This window comes from Triticum dicoccoides, chromosome 6B (genome assembly GCF_002162155.2).
Source record: "Triticum dicoccoides isolate Atlit2015 ecotype Zavitan chromosome 6B, WEW_v2.0, whole genome shotgun sequence".
NCBI classification, from domain to species: domain Eukaryota; kingdom Viridiplantae; phylum Streptophyta; class Magnoliopsida; order Poales; family Poaceae; genus Triticum; species Triticum dicoccoides.
This window is the reverse complement of record NC_041391.1, coordinates 673,186,937-673,205,091: the sequence shown is the minus strand read 5'-3', so window position 1 is coordinate 673,205,091 and position 18,155 is coordinate 673,186,937.

Genomic DNA, 18,155 nt, shown 5'->3' with positions numbered 1-18,155 from the left:
CCTCCCTTTCCCAAGTTGCTTCATCCTCAGAATGGTGCGACCATTGTACTTTGAGGAACTTGATGTTCTAACGTCGGGTGATACGTTCGGCCTGATCGAGGATACGAACGGGGTACTCTCGATATGTAAGATTATCTTGGAGATCAAGCGTTTCGTGGTCCACTTCACGGATAGGATCCGAGAAGCAACGCCTGAGTTGAGAAACGTGGAAGACATCGTGGACTCTGGAGAGATGCGGAGGTAGTTCCAGCTGGTAGGCAACTTCTCCTCGTTTGGCGAGAATGCGAAAAGGTCCAATGTAACGAGGAGCCAATTTGCCTTTGATACCGAAACGATGGGTTCCCTTCAGAGGGGTGACCCGAAGATAAGCCTTCTCGTCAACCTCGAAAGTCATAGCCTTATGCTTTCGGTCATATTGACTCTTTTGACGGGATTGGGCTGTTTTCAACTTTTCACGAACGATACGAACTTGTTCTTCTGCTTCCTGAATCATGTCCGGGCCAAAGAATTGTCTTTCCCCGGTCTCTGACCAGTTAAGGGGTGTTCGACACCGTCGTCCATAGAGAACTTCAAAAGGGGCTTTACCCAAGCTAGATTGATAGCTGTTGTTATAAGCGAATTCGGCAAATGGAAGGCACTTCTCCCAGTCCATCCCGAATGAGATAACCGAGGCTCGAAGCATGTCTTCTAGAATCTGGTTGACGCGTTCCACTTGACCACTCGACTGAGGGTGGAAGGCGGTGCTAAAGGAGAGACGGGTTCCCATAGCATTTTGGAAACTTTCCCAAAATCGAGAGGTGAAAAGACTTCCTCGATCCGAGTTAATTTCCAAAGGAACACCATGGAGGGACACTATTCGGGAGATGTATAAGTCTGCCAATTGACTAGCGGTTATACTCTCACGAACAGATAGGAAATGGGCTACTTTGGAAAGACGATCGACAACGACGAAGATAGCATTATTCCCTCTCTTGGTCCTGGGAAAACCGGTAATGAAATCCATACCAATTTTATCCCATTTCCATTCAGGAATAGCTAAGGGTTGAAGGGTGCCAGCAGGCCGTTGGTGCTCTGCTTTTACACGACGACAAACGTCGCAATTAGCAATATACTGAGCAATTTCTCTCTTCATCCTAGTCCACCAGAACCTCTGGCGTAGGTCCTGATACATCTTAGTACTACCGGGATGAATAGTGAGAGGAGATTCATGAGCCTCCTTAAGGATCAACTGCCGTAGATGCTGGTTCTTGGGAACCACTAGACGGTTCTCAAAGTACACAACACCATGATCATTTGTGGAGAAACAACTAGCACCTCCGCTAGCAATGTTCTCCTTGATCTTAGCTATTCCCTTATCTCGCTTCTGGGCAGCAATGATTTGATCCGTAAGAGTAGGTTTCGCCACCAAGGTGGAGAGAAATCCTTGAGGAACAATGTGAAGGTTAAGCTTCCGAAATTCCTCATGGAGAAGCGGTTGACTTTGTTGTAACATCAGATTGTTACAATAGGATTTACGACTTAGCGCATCAGCCATGACGTTGGCTTTCCCTGGGGTGTAGGTTATTCCTAAGTCGAAATTTGTGATCAACTCGACCCAACGTCTTTGCCTGAGGTTCAGATCCGGTTGGGTGAAGATGTACTTCAGACTTTGGTGATCAGTGAATATTTCGCAACGGTTACCGAGGAGGTAATGTCGCCAGGTTTTAAGTGCATAGACTACGGCTGCAAGCTCTAGATCATGAGTGGGATAATTCTCCTCATGTGGGTGCAATTGCCGTGAAGCGTAGGCAATTACGTGTCGATCTTGCATGAGAATGCAACCTAGTCCTTGTCGCGAGGCGTCGCAGTAGATAACAAAGTCCTTAGAGAAGTCTGGCGGTACCAGTACGGGAGCAGAAGTCAGGCGTCTTTTCAGTTCCTGAAAGCTGTGCTCACATTGTGGAGTCCATTCGAACTTTTTATCTTTCTTGAGGAGTTCGGTTAAAGGTTTAGCAACTTTGGAGAAGTTTTCGACAAAGCGACGGCAATAGCTCGCTAAGCCTAGAAAACTCCGAACTTGCTTGACCGATTCGGGTGGAGTCCAGTTAAGGACGGCTTGAACTCGCTCGGGGTTAACAGCAATAACTTTACCAGATATTACATGACCCAGATAGGTCACTTCTGACAACCAGAATTCACATTTAGAAAATTTGGCATAAAGGCGATGCTCTCGAAGTTTCTGCAACACTAGCCTTAGATGTTCGGCATGTTCTTCCTCGTTCTTGGAGTAGATGAGTATATCATCGAGGTAAACCACGACGAATTTATCCAAATACTCCATGAAGATTGAGTTCATTAACCGAGAAAAGGTGGCTGGAGCGTTGGTTAATCCGAAGGACATGACGGTGTACTCGTATTGGCCATAACGAGTAACAAAGGCCGTTTTAGGAATGTCCCTGTTTCTGATTTTTATTTGATGGTAGCCCAACCTCAAATCCATCTTGGAGAAGACTGAGGATCCAGCGAGCTGATCATACAGGTCGTTGATCCTGGGAAGCGGGTATTTGTTCTTGATTGTGACCAAGTTGACAGGTCGGTAATCTACAACCATCCGGTCCGTACCATCCTTCTTCTTGACGAATAGGACGGGGCAAGCCCATGGGGATGAGCTAGGTCGGATGAAACCCTTTTTCAAGGACTCATCGAGTTGTTTCTTAAGCTCGGCTAGTTCTAGGGGTGCCATCTTATAAGGTCTTCTAGCAATCGGAACGGTTCCTGGAATGAGGTCTATTACAAACTCAACATCCCTGTCAGGTGGAACACCTGGCAATTCCTCTGGAAAGACATCCGGGAAGTCACGGACTACCGAAACGTCCTCAAGGTCTGGCAAAGGGCTGGCGTTAAGAGAATATAATTGTCGCTTGGCTATTCGGGTCAAGACATTAACTATCTTTCCCGAAGGATGGGTGAGTTGAACAGTCCTAGAGAAGCAATCGATTTGGGCATGATGAGCCGACATCCAGTCCATACCCAGAATGATATTAATATCTGAAGATTTAAGGGCTATCAAAGACGCGAGGAAAACAAGTCTGTCGACTTGGATCTCATTTCCATAACTTACCCTAGAGGTCTGCCATCTAGACCCAGGGGTAGAGATTTCCATAGTGGATGGCATGTCACAGAATGCAACGTTATGCAAACGAGCATAACTTTCGGATATAAAAGAATGAGAGGCTCCTGTATCGAAAAGAACAGATGCCGGGTGGCAGTTAACAAGAAGCGTACCGAGAACGACGTTGGGATCCTCTTGAGCTTCTTCGGCAGAGATACAGTTGACATGGCCACGTGAAGCGGTGACCGGCTTGGCGTGGAATATTTTTCCTGTCGTCTTGCCACGGCCAACAGCTTTAGCAGACTGGTTGGGGTTGGTCTGGGGACACTCACGCATATAGTGACCAGATTCCCCACACTTGAAACAAGTCACGGAACTGGTACGTGGAGGAGCATTGTTAGTTGGACCCCCATAGGGCTTGGCTGGAGCAGACTGTTGAACGGGGCGAGGCGCCTGGAAGGATGGCCTCGGTGTAAACCTGGGTGGCAGGGCGGTGTTGGGTACCCACACGCGGCGCTTCTGAGGACCAGCACCGGATGAGGAACCCATGTGACGGCCATGCTTGCGTGTTGCGTCATAGTCAGTCTGACCAGTTTCGGCACTGATGGCTTTGTTGACAAGTTTCTGAAAAGTTGTGCACTCATGCAGACGGAGGTCACGGCGAAGCTCAGGACTAAGGCCCTTACGGAACCTTGCTTGCTTCTTGGCATCGGTAGACACTTCCTCGGGTGCATATCGTGCGAAATTACCAAACTCCCTGCTGTAAGCATCCACAGAAAGTCGGCCTTGGGTGAAACTGCAAAATTCTTCACGTTTACGGTCCATGAGACCCTCCGGAATGTGATGTACACGGAAAGCCTCGCTGAATTCAGCCCAAGTAGTGACATGGCCCGCTGGGCGCATAGCTCCATAATTCTCCCACCATAGACTGGCGGGGCCTTCAAGATGATATGCAGCAAAGGTGACCTTGTCAGCCTCCGCTACCAGCGCGGAACGCAGTTTGTGAGAGATACTGCGAAGCCAGTCATCAGCGTCGAGAGGCTCGACGGAGTGGTGGAACGTAGGTGGATGCAATTTGATAAAATCACTGAGTGACACCACGTTAGCCCTCTGATGGTGTGCTGTATTCTGTTCAATACGCTCCAACAAACGGTTTGTCTCCCGCTTGTTTCTCTCAGCTTCCATCATAACCTCGGCTAGTGAAGGAGGATGAGGCAGATTTGCATCCCTGGCTTCACTGCCTTCGGCCTGCTCTTGAGAAGCAGGGTTAGCGCGCGTGTTGACCATCCTAGGTAAACAAGACAATGATTTAGTCAGGATGATAAAATTCCGACATAGGATAAAAATGCAAGGAATAACTCGAAATGCAAGATGATCATCCGTATGACATGGTAAAAACAGAACTGCTTCTTTTATTCCATCGTCATACACACCATACAGAGTTTAGTACAAGACCAAACAAGGTACTATTACGGTGAAAAGAGGATTACATCTCATCGGAGGCATTCCAAGCTCCTATACATTATTTTTCTACAATTCCGGAAGGAGTACAAACTAGGTCATATCCCACGAGTCACGCGGGACGATAGACGACACAGCTAGTGCAAACTAGTGATACTACCACTAACTCAGACCGATCCGTAGTAGTCCTCGTAGAAGTCACCTCCATAGCCTGGAAGCTCAACATGATCATCTGGAAACAGACGGTCTCGCGGAGCTTGTGGACCATAGGGGCTAGGATGAGGCCTTGGACCAACAAACGGTGGCCTGCGGGGACCGCGAGGTGGGGTGATGCCTCCTACATCACGCCAAACCATCACGTCTGGCAGAGCAGATCTCACAGGATAGAGATCGCGCATATCTGAATATCCAGCTTGCACCGCCGGTGCGAACCGAGTCAAAGTGGCCCAGTGGTCAGCACGGGTGTTGAAGAGCTCTAGCCTTAAGGCCCGATTTTCACGGTCCTTATCCTCGAGCATCTCAGCAGTGGTGCGAGTCCGTGAATCCTCCTGAGTGGGGTCAGCATAGATAGCCTGGAGATACCCTTGTGCTCCCGGAAGTGATCCTGGCATATACCGGAAATCAGAGTCCCGAAATAAACCAGATCTGACCCGCATAATGGTCATCATAGAGTAGGCAGCGTCCTGCACAGCCATCTCGATAGTAACCCCGAGTCCATAGGAGCAGTGAAGAGGCTCGGTGGATCCAGGATAAGATGGAAATATCCTGACAGTGCAGAGATACTGGCTTTGATTAAAATCTCGGAATTGCTCTTCGACCGTGTACTTGGGATACCAGCGGTATCCAGCCTCAGTCATTACCCTGACCAACTTAGCAGTATGGCCGGGTACATCTAGGCATCGAGTCAGGCGAACCACTTGATTGAGGTCGCGAGTGGCCATCTGAAAGCACAATCATAATGCAAAGGCATTAGAATTTCTAGCAAAATTTCGGCAGCATAACAGCTGTAAATGCTCAAAAGGATTTGAGACATTTGACAAAGGATTTCGTACACACTCATCATCATCATATCAAAGTTCTGAAACCATTCTGGCAACATAATGTGGTAGTAGAACTGAACTAGGCTGGTAACCATCAAACTTATAAGGTACTACTGATTAGTAACTCGTGATCCTGATAGAGAGAACAGATCCTAATTCCTTAACCCCCGGTGGAAGAATGGACTGACTCAGATCAGAATGTCATAAGATAGAGGAGTAAAAAGAGCCTTACGTTCCAACCCACAAACAATTCCCCTACATATAACTAAAGAATTTCTAGACTCAACATCGACCAGTTTGTCTTGGAGAACCTACAAGCAGTCCGGCTCTGATGCCAACGCTGTCAGGACCCCGACTCGATGTCACATCGATCTAGCTGGTAACACCTCATATCACTTTGCGGCCTCACGCACGGTATCCCCACGGGTGTCGTCTTACCTTTTCCCGGGACCGTTTGCGCCTTTTGGCTCACGTATATGATAGTGTCGCTAGCATCCATATGATAAAGAGCCCGGGCTGACATGACTAGTCGTAAACCCAAAGTGGCACAGACTTACAGGGACAGGCATCCATGACCCAGCTTCGAACGTGTCGGTCATCAGCAAGTGGGTCCGGGCTGTAGCACTGGGCTAGCAGGACTCCGGTAAACCGGGCTGTAGCGGGCTAACAGGACTCCGGTACTCAAAGCGTGACATTTCCCCGAAGGGACAGACACAGGAACGAAGAAGGACACATGCCGGCCAGCCTAAGTGTTCCAGAGCAGTAGCAAGCTACCATGGCTCAGCGGCAACACTAGGAGACATTTCCCGGTAAGAGAGGCTACTAAAGATAAACAACTAGATAGTCAGATCCCACACATACCAAGCATTTCAATCATACACACAATATGCTCGATATGTGCAAATACAACGAAGCATCATAACATGACTCTATGACACAAGTACTTTATTTAAGGCTCAGTGAGCCATACATAACATACACAAAGGTACGGGTCTCACGACCCCACATACAAGTCATACAGTCATACAAACCAGCAGCGGAAGTAGCTTGTCTGAGTACAGACAACTAGTAAAATAAAAGAGGCTTGGGAAGCCTAGCTATACTACAAGGTCCTTCACAAGCTCAGGGTCACCACCTGGGTCTTTAGCCTACTCGTTGATGTCAACGTCTACATAGAACCCATCAGAAGGGGTTGCAGCGTCTTCTGTAAAAATGTAGATTATAGCAACATGAGTACAAAGGTACTCAGCAAGACTTACATCAGATCCTACATACATGCATAGTATCAAGAAGGGTTGGTGGAGTTATTGCAGCAAGCCAGCTTTGACTCTTGGCTAGGCTATCCTACGATACTCCAACTTGAAATGGTTTTTCGCACACGAGTCCACTACTCACCAATTCAATACACTACCGAGGATCCGCCTCCGTCTTCCTACAGAAGAGCCATCCTCGGCACTCACACTTATCTTGAGGCTTTTAACAGTTTCCATTTACTTGTCTATGAACTGTATAGGCAACCAAGTAGTCCTTTACCGCGGACGCGGCTATTCGAATAGATTATGATAACCCTGCAGGGGTGTACTTCTTCATACATGTTTCCACCACTTAGCGTCTGCACACGACATGTGCTCGGCAGACTTCAAGCGAAAGCCGACGTGGGTGTAGACCACGACCTACCTAAACACTTAAGCCTCTAGTCCAGGTTTATCGCCTATTCAGGTTCCATCCGCAGGGAGTCCGGCCGAGGTTTCCCATACGGCCCCGAACAATGTGAACAGGGTTCCCGAGATACCTAACGGGTATTCGGTACACCCGGCCACGTACCTACCGCATCACAGCCCACCCCTACGGTCAGCGCTGTCCACGGCCTCCAGTAGGCTACAAACACCAGAAACTACTTGCAACTCCTGGACAGAGAGCTAGGGTGAATAAGAAGTCGAGCGGGGTCATATTTCAGGGCCCAATGCATGGTAGTAGCTGTATCTTAAATCACGCATACAGATCTCGGTGCTTAAGGTCGGCTTCAATGAAACAACCCACCATGTACTCCTACATGGCCTCTCATCGATACCTTTACCAAATCGTGTTCACCACACCACTCTCATTACCGACATAATCATTTCACTCTAGCCCATCACCCAGATGAACCAAACCTGCCACGACTCTAAGCATAGCAGGCATAGCAAGGTAGGAACAACACATACATATGGCTCAATCAACTCCTACACATGCTAGTGAGTTTCATCTAGTTACTGTGGCAATGACAGGTCATGCAGAGGAAATGGGTTCAACTACCATAGCACACAGCAGTTTGAATCGCGTTGTCTTAATGCAGTAAAAGAGAGCAGGAGCGAGAACATGGGATTGTATCGATATGATCAAATGGTTGGTTGCTTGCCTGATGGTTCGATGCACTGATACGGTTCTTCGTTAGGGTAATCACGGTACTCCTCGGAGACAGAACCTGCCGCAGAGAGCACCGATACACAAACATTACCAAACAGTATGCAACAATATGATGCATGCATGAGACATGGCAAAATGAGTGTATTGGGCTAATGCAACTAAAACCAGAAGGGTTTGAACAAATTTGAATCAAGGATTCAAATTTCAAATTCAAATAAGGCCTTTTAAAGTGCTTTTCCTTGTTCTGCTTAAAACATCAATTTAACTTGTTTGATCATGCATGAAAATAGTACAGATGGATAGATTGGATTTTTCTGATCATTTTTCATATATAATTTGTCCAATTTGGAGTTACAGAATAAAAGTTATGAATTTTTGAAGTTTAAATAATATTCTGGAATTTCCTGATTTAAATTAAATCCAGAAATTATAGTTATTGCGCCAGCATGACGTCAGCATGACGTCAGTGGTCAACTGCGGCTGGCTGGAGTCAAACCTGACGTGTGGGGCCCACACGTCAGTGACAGGGGGGTTAAACAGGGTTAAATTAATTCTAATTACTAATTAGTGGCGCTGGGGCCCACTGGTCAGTGTCAGGGGTTAACTAACAGTAATTAGTACTAACTAACCAACTGTCCGACAGGGCCCACGCGTCAGTGACCCTGGGGGGTCAAACCTCAGGTCGGACAGGTCAAACCCCACCGGCGACATGACGCGGCGAGGCCCGAGACGGCGGCGAAAGTGCTTTTTGCCATTCCGGCAACCAAATGGACGGCGGAAGGCATCTACGTGTTGCTGAGGTTGAGCCGCGACTATTGGTGGTGGTGGTTGGGCTCGGGGTGGCCGGAGTTGACGGCGGCGAGCTCGGCTGCGGCTGCCGGAGTTCGGGTGCGGTCGGAATCGACGTTGCAGGGGGCTTGGGGAGGCGTTAGTGCGCGCTACGTGCTCCTAGTGAGGTGTGGAGCACGATGGTGTGCTCGGTTGGGTGCTACGGTGACCGTGGCCACGACGGCGACATCGCCGGCAGCGTGGAGCTCTCGGCCAAGGTGGGGCTAGGGCCTAGAGGTCGGGAGAGACCAGGGGAGAAGGGGGAAACGATCCGGGGCTCACCGCGGGGCTGCAGAGGTGGTTAGCGGGCTCGGGGACGCGCTGGAGACGACGAATTCGACGGCGACGATGATCGGAGCCCGAAGAGGGGAACGGCGACGTGGCGGCGATGCAGGGCTTCCGGGGAGCTGTGGAGCGGTGGGGAGGAAGAGGGAGTCGAGGCGGAGCTCCTGAGCTAGTCGGGGGAGCGAGGGGTGGTCGGAGACGGCGGCTATGGCGAACGGCGGCAACGGTGCTGTTCGGCCGTGAGAGAGAGAGGGAGAGAGCAGCACGGGAGAGAGAGAGGGATAAGGCCAGGGGATCGGGGCGGCACCGAGAAGAAGCGCCGCGGCGTCGCGCTGGCGGGGGAGGCAGGCAGACGGGCTGGTGGCGTGGCGCTCCGGCCGTGCGCGCGCGCCGGCCACACGCCTGGCCGACTGGCGCCAGGAGGACGACGGCGGTGGTGGGCTGGGCTGGCTTGCTGGGCCGGCCAGCTGGCTGGGCCGCACAGGGAAGTTTTTCCCTTTTTTTCTGTTTCTGTTTTTATTTAATATATCTGCAACTTTGTTGAATTTAATAAAATACCTAGGCAAGTTCAAAAATCACCAAACTATTCCTGGCCCATAGTTGGATTATTTCCAACATGAAACATTTTAGTTTGGAGATATTTGAGCATTTAAATATTTTATATTATTTTAAATGCCCAAATTCAAATATTTATGATTTAATTCAAAACCCTAGGATGGCCTAGGAAAATGTGCACCATTTTTGGCAGAGGTTTTGAACCAAGACAAAAATGATGGGCATTTTAGAAGGGCATTTCAGGTTCATTGAAAAATTATTTTAGTAACCCTAGTTGGTTTCAGAGGGGACTGGGGGTTCTGTCATCGCCATTTCAAGTTTCTGATGAAAGAGTAAACATGATGCAACACTCTAATGCATGACTAGCTAGGTTGTGACAGGCTACAACTATCCCGTATACTTGCGGGTTATCAAGATCTTTTTCTGGCACCGCTGCCGGGGAGTCATAGCGTTGGGTGAATATTCTCATGTGTGCTTGTTTACTTTATCATTAAGTAATTTTTATTTGCTGTTATTAGTTGTTTTCTATCTTTAGTTATGGATATGGAACACGAAATACCAAAAAAATTAGGTGTAGATGCTACTCAAGGAGATGGGGAACCTCCTAAAACCATTGATGCTCATTATGTGAAAGAAATTGTGTACTACTTTAATAATCCTGAGAAAACCCCATTCAATTATCTTATGGGAGACACGTTGGATCAACGTGAATACTTTAGGAATTATCACTTGACAAAAAAGGGAAATTATTACGGGATCAAATCCAAATGTTGAAGTAGTATGCTAGGCAACTATGCTTGAGATATGATATTATTTGTTGCTCTAGGATGAAGGCTCCACACCTTCCCTTTTCATGCAAATTTAATGATAATGAAACCTTATCTTCTTATGCTAATGGTATATATGATTACTATGATGTTGAACCAATTGAAGAATTTGTTGCTTTTAAGGCTGGTTATGAAATTGAATCTTTGTTTGAAAAGTATGAAGCCCTTGATGATGATGTTTATAGGCCTGAAAATCTTGCTATACTTAGATATTCTTATGAAAATTATGAATACAATTACTATATTAATGCATTTATTGAGAAAGTCTCCGCTGTCCAAGAAGAGAATAATATTTTGCAGGAAGATATGGAAGAAGAAAGTGATGAAATTGGAGCTCATTGGATGAAAAAGATGATGAGGAGAGCGAAGAAGAAAAGGAGGAAGAGCGGATTGATCACTCGTGCCCACCTTCTAATGAGAGTAACTCTTTAACTCATACATTGTTTATTTCCCCTTCGTGCTTACCGAGTGATGATTGCTATGATGATTGTTATGATCCCTTTAATTCTTTTGAAATACCCCTTTTTGATGATGCTTGCTATGCTTGTGGCCAAGATTCCAATATGAATTATGCTTATGGATATGAACTTGCTATATTTCCTTATGTTAAACATGAAATTGTTGCTATTGCACCCACGCATGATAGTCCTATTATCTTTTTGAATTATCCCGACTACACTATATCGGAGAAGTTTGTCCTTATTAAGTACTATATTGATGGGTTGTGTTGTACTACTCCACATGATGATTTTGATAGATATAATATGCATGTGCTTGCTGCTCCTACTTGCAATTATTATGAGAGAGGAACTACATCTCCGCCTCTTTATGTTTCCAACACGATAGAATTGCAAGAAACTGCTTATACTATGCATTAGCCTTTACTTGGTGTTCATGAATTGTTCTTTTATGACATGCCAATGCATAGGAAGAGAGTTAGACTTAGTTGTTTCATGATATATGTTAGTTTGTGCTCACTACTAAATTACAAATAATTGTTAATTAGGATTGGCTTTGATATACCTTCGGATCCGGGTGGATTCATTACTTGAGCACTAAATGCCTAGCTTAATGGCTTTAAAGAAAGCGCTGCCAGGGAGACAACCCGGAAGTTTTAGAGAGTCATTTATTTCTGTTGAGTGCTTTCATATAGTTTGAAAAACAAAAAAAATAAAGAGGGGAACCTAAAAACTTTTCAAAAAGGAAAGTGAAAGTACGAAAGACAAGCATTGTTGAAGTGGGAGAGCTCCTTGGACTTTGTTCATGCTCACGGAAACTGTGTGAATCTTGATTACAGGAAATTTTCATCAAAAATAATTATCCCCTTATACAATTCCATTGTATTATAAAAATAATGTGCCAAGGTTTGCCTTTAGGATGTTTACGATGCTTGTTGGTTTGTACGGTGCAGGACAGAAACTTTAGCTGTAGTGCGCGATTTTACATTTTTAACTGGGACGTCCAATGGTTCTGATTCCTTTTGCACTGTCTTGCTTTATAACTTTTTTATTGTTTCCTAATTTTGGTAGAATTTTGGCGGTAGCAGAAGTATGGTGAATGTTCAGATTGCTACAGACTGTTCTGTTTTTGACAGATTCTGTTTTTGATGCAGAGTTTGCTTGTTTTGATGAAACTATCCATTTATATTAGTGGATTAAGCCATGGAAAAGTTATATTACAGTAGACACAATGCAAAAACAAAATATGAATTGGTTCTCAACAGTACTTAGAGTGGTGATTTGCTTTATTATACTAACGGATCTTACCGAGTTTTCTGTTGAAGTTTTGTGTGGATGAAGTGTCTAATCGAGGAGGTTTCAATATGAGAAAAAGGAACAGAGGCAAGAGCTCAAGCTTGGGGATGCCCGAGGCACCCCAAGTAAATATTCAAGGAGACTCAAGCGTCTAAGCTTGGGGATGCCTCGGAAGGCATCCCCTCTTTCTTCAACAAGTATCGGTATGTTTTCGTATTCGTTTCGTTCATGTGATATGTGCAAGTCTTGGAGCGTCTTTTGCATTTAGTTTTCATTTTTCTTTTATGCACCATGCTAGTATGAGATAGTCCTTGGTTTATTTATAGAATTCTCATTGCACTTCACTTATATCTTTTGAGTATGGCTTTACAGAATGCTTCATGCGCTTCACTTATATCATTTGAAGGCTGGATTGCCTGTTTCTCTCCACATAGAAAACCGCCATTTGTAGAATGCTCTTTTGCTTCACTTATATTTGTTAGAGCATGGGCATATCTATTGTAGAAAGAATTAAACTCTCTTGCTTCACTTATATCTATTTAGAGAGATGACAGGAATTGGTCATTCACGGTTAGTCATAAAATCCAACATAAAACTTGTAGATCACTCAATATGATATGTTTGATTCCTTGCAATAGTTTTGTGATATAAAGGTGGTGATATTAGAGTCGTGCTAGTGGAGTAATTGTGAAATTGAGAAATACTTGTGTTGAGGTTAGCACGTCCCGTAGCATGCACGTATGGTGAACCGTTATGTAACAAAGTTGGAGCATGAGGTGTTTTTTGATTGTCTTCCTTATGACTGGCAGTCGGGGACGAGCGATGGTCTTTTCCTACCAATCTATCCCTCTAGGGGTATGCGTAGTAGTACTTTGCTTCGAGGTCTAAGTAGACTTTTGAAATAAGTATATGAGTTCTTTATGACTAATGTGAGTCCATGGATATACGCACACTCACCCTTCCACTTTATTAGCCTCTATTGTGCCGTGCAACTTTCGCCGGTATCATGAACCCATTATTTACCTTCCTCAAAATTGCCACTATACCTACTGATTATGGCATTTCCATAGCCATTCCGAGATATATTGCCATGCAACTTTCCACCGTTTTGTTATTATGACACATTCCATCATTGTCATATTGCTTTGCATGATCGTAAGATAGCTAGCATGATGTTTTCATTGACGTCATTGCTATGCAAGATCCTTGCATATCCCGGTACACCACAGGAGGCATTCATATAGAGTCATATCTTTGTTGTAATATTGATTTGTAAGTAAATAAAAGTGTGATGATCATCATTATTAGAGCATTGCCCTAGTGAGGAAAGGATGATGGAGACTATGATTCCCCCACAAGTCGGGATGAGACTCCGGACTTTATGAAAAATAAACGAGGCCAAAGAAGCCCAAATAAAAAAAGAGGCCAAAGAAGCCCACCAAAAAAATAAAATAAAAAATAAAAAAATAAGAAAAATAAAAAAAATAAAAAAAATGAGAGAAAAAGAGAGAAGGGGCAATGTTACTATCCTTTTACCACACTTGTGCTTCAGAGTAGCACCATGTTCTTCATAGAGAGAGTCTCCTATGCTTTCACTTTCATATACTAGTGGGAATTTTTCATTATAAGAACCTGGCTTGTATATTCCAATGATGGGCTTCCTAAAAATGCCCTAGGTCTTCGTGAGCAAGCAAGTTGGATGCACACCCACTTAGTTTCTTTTGTTGAGCTTTCATATATTTATAGTTCTAGTGCATCCGTTGCATGGCAATCCCTACTCATTCACATTGATATCTATCGATGGGCATCTCCATAGCCCGTTGATACGCCTAGTTGATGTGAGACTATCTTCTCCCTTTTTGTCCTCACAACCACCACCATATACCACCATAGTGATATGTCCATGGCTTGCGCTCATGTATTGCGTAAGAGTTGAAAAAGCTGAAGCGCGTTAAAAAGTATGAACCAATTGCTCGGCTCGTCATCGGGGTTGTGCATGATTTGAATGCTTTGTGTGATGAAGATGGAGCATAGCCAGCCTATATGATTTTGTAGGGATGAGCTTTCTTTGGCTAGGTTATTTCAATAAGACATAATTGCTTGGTTGGTATGCTTGAAGTATTATTGTTTTTATGTCAAATGATAGACTATTGCCTTGAATCACTCGTGTCTTAATATTCATGCCATGATTAGACTTATGATCAAGATTATGCTAGGTAGCATTCCACATCAAAAATTATCTTTTTATCATTTAGCTACTCGAGGACGAGCAGGAATTAAGCTTGGGGATGCTGATACGTCTCCGTCGTATCTATAATTTTTGATTGTTCCATGCCAATATTCTTCAACTTTCATATACTTTTGGCAACTTTTTATACTATTTTGGGGACTAACATATTGATCCAGTGCCCAGTGCCAGTTCCTATTTGTTGCATGTTTTATGTTTCACAGAAAACCCATATCAAACGGAATCCAAACGGGATAAAAACGGACAGAGAATTATTTTGGAATATTTGGGATTTTCCGGAGGAAGAATCAATGCGAAACGGTGTCCGAGGTGGCCATGAGACAGGGGGCGCGCCCACACCCCCTGGGCGCGCATGGCACTCTCGTGGGCCACCCGTAAGGCAGTTGATGCCCTTCTTTTGCCACAAGAAAGCTAATTTATGAGAAAAATCTGGGCGAAAGATTCACCCCAATCGGAGTTACGGATCTTCAGATAATAAAGAAACGGTGAAGGGGTAGAATCAGGGAATACAGGAACAAAGAGATAGATCCAATCTCAGAGGGGCTCTCGCCCCTCCCACACCATGGGAGCCAAGGACCAGAGGGGATACCCTTATCCCATCTAGGGAGAAGGTCAAGGAAGAAGAAGAAGAAGGGGGGCTCCATCCTCCTTGCTTCTGATGGCGCCGGAACGCTGCCGGTGGCCATCATCATCACCGCGATCTTCACCAACACCACCGCCATCTTCACCAACATCTCCATAAACTTCCCCCATTTATATTCAGCGGTCCACTCTCCCGCAACCCGCTGTACCCTCTACTTGAACATGGTGCTTTATACTTCATATTATTATCCAATGATGTGTTGCCATCCTATGATGTCTGAGTAGATTTTCGTTGTCCTATTGGTGATTGATGAATTGCTATGGTTGGTTTAATTTGCTTGTGGTTATGTTGCTGTCCTATTGTTCCCACCGTGTCGCGCAAGCGTGAGGGAGTACCGCTGTAGGGTGTTGCAATATGTTCATGATTCGCTTATAGTGGGTTACTTGAGTGACAGAGGCATAAACCCGAGTAAGGGGATTGTTGCGTATGGGATAAAAGGGGACTTGATGCTTTAATGATATGGTTGGGTTTTACCTTAATGAATCTTTAGTAGTTGCGGACGCTTGCTAGAGTTCCAATCATAAGTGCATATGATCCAAGAAGAGAAAGTATGTTAGCTTATGCCTCTCCCACATAAAACTTGCTATCGGTCTAGTAACGTAGTCAATTGCTTAGGGGCAATTTCACCACTCCTACCACCACTTTTCCACACTTGCTATACTTACTTTATTGCATCTTTATCAAAACAGCCCGTACTTTTTATTTTATGCATTCTTTATTATCTTGCAAACCTATCCTATCACACCTACAAAGTACTTCTAGTTTCATACTTGTTCTAGGTAAAGCGAACATCAAGCGTGCGTAGAGTCGTATCAGTGGCCGATAGGACTTGAGAGAGTATTTGTTCTACCTTTATCTCCTCATTGGGTTCGACACTCTTACTTATAGAAAGAGGCTACAACTATCCCGTATACTTGCGGGTAATCAGGGACACAAGAGACTCTTTGTTATTTGGTTGCAGGGTTGTTTGAGAGAGCCCATCTTCATCCTACGCCTCCCACGGATTGATAAACCTTAGGTCCTTGATACGTCCATTTTGCATCATGATTTTATATCAATTTAGTGCATTATAGGCTGTTATTACACATTATATATCAATACTTATACCATGAAGAGGGGGAATGCCGGCAGCTGGAATTCTAGCTGAAAAGGGAGCAAAATTGGAAACCTATTCTGCACTGCTACAAAAGACCTGAGACTCCACGAGACTTATTTTTGGAATTAATAAGAATTATTGAGCGGAAGAAACACCTCAGGGGGGCCACACCCTGTCCAGGAGGGTGGGGGCGCCCACCCCTACTGGGCGCGCCCCCCTGTCTCCTGGGCCCCCTGATGGCCCCCCAGTGTCCATCTTCTGCTATATGAAAGGTTTTATCCTGGAAAAAATCATGGGCAAGACGAAAATCCGCCGCCACGAGGCGGAACCTTGGTGGAACCAATATAGAGCTCCGGCAGAGCTATTCTGCCGGGGACACTTCCCTCCGGGAGGGGGAAATCGTCACCATCGTCATCACCAACGATCCTCTCATTGGGAGAGGGTCAATCTCCATCAACATCTTCATCAGCACCATCTCCTCTCAAACCCTAGTTCATCTCTTATATCCAATTTTGTATCCTAAACCACAAATTGGTACCTGTGGGTTGCTAGTAGTGTTGATTACTCCTTGTAGTTGATACTTATTGGTTTACTTGGTGGAAGATCATATGTTCAGATCCTTAATGAATATTATTACACCTTTGATTATGAACATTAAATATGCTTTGTGAGTAGTTACGTTTGTTCCTGAGGACGTGGGTGAAGTCTTTCTATTAGTACTCATGTGAATTTGGTATTCGTTCAATATTTTGATAAGATGTATGTTGTCTTTCCTCTAGTGGTGTTATGTGAACATCGACTACATGACACTTCACCATTATTTGGACCTAGAGGAAGGCATTGTGAAGTAATAAGTAGATGATGGGTTGCTAGAGTGACAGAAGCTTAAACCCTAGTTTATGCGTTGCTTCGTTAGGGGCTGATTTGGATCCATATGTTTCATGCTATGGTTAGGTTTACCTTAATACTTTTGTTGTAGTTGCGGATGCTTACAATAGGGGTTAATCATAAGTGGGATGCTTGTCCAAGTAAGGGCAGTACCCAAGCACCGGTCCACCCACATATCAAATTATCAAAGTAACGAACGTGAATCATATGAGTGTGATGAAACTAGCTTGACGATAATTCCCATGTGTCCTCGGGAGCGCTTTTCTCATTATAAGAAATTGTCCAGGATTATCCTTTGCTACAAAAAGGATTGGGCCACCTTGCTGCACCTTATTTACTTTTATTATTTATTACTTTCCACAATTTATCTTATCACAAAACAATCTATTACCTACAATTTCAGTGTTTGTAGAGAAAACCTTACTGAAAACCGCTTATCATTTCCTTCTACTCCTCGTTGGATTCGACACTCTTACTTATCGAAAGGACTATGATAGACCCCCTACACTTGTGGTTCATCAAGACCTGGCGCCGTTGCCGGGGAGTGTAGCGCTTTTGGTGAGTGGAACTTGGTAAGGAAACATTTATATAGTGTGCTGAAATTTTCTATTAATTGTAACTATGGAAACTAATCCTTTGAGGGGCTTGTTCGGGGCATCTTCGCCCCGACCAGTAGAGCAAAGAGTTACTCCTCAACCTAATGAACCTACTGAAAATGTTCACTTTGAAATTACTTCGGGTATGATAGAGAAACTGCTAGCTAATCCATTTGCAGGAGATGGAACATTGCATCCCGGTTTACACCTTATCTTTGTGGATGAAGTTTGTGGATTATTTAAGCTTGCAGGTATTCCCGATGATGTTGTCAAAAGGAAGGTCTTCCCTTTATCTATGAAGGGAGATGCATTGAAATTGTTTAGGCTATGTGATGATACGGGATCTTGGAATTATAAGTGATTGAAGTTGAAATTTCACCAGAAGTTCTATCCTATGCATCTTGTTCATCGTGATCGTAATTACATATATAATTTCT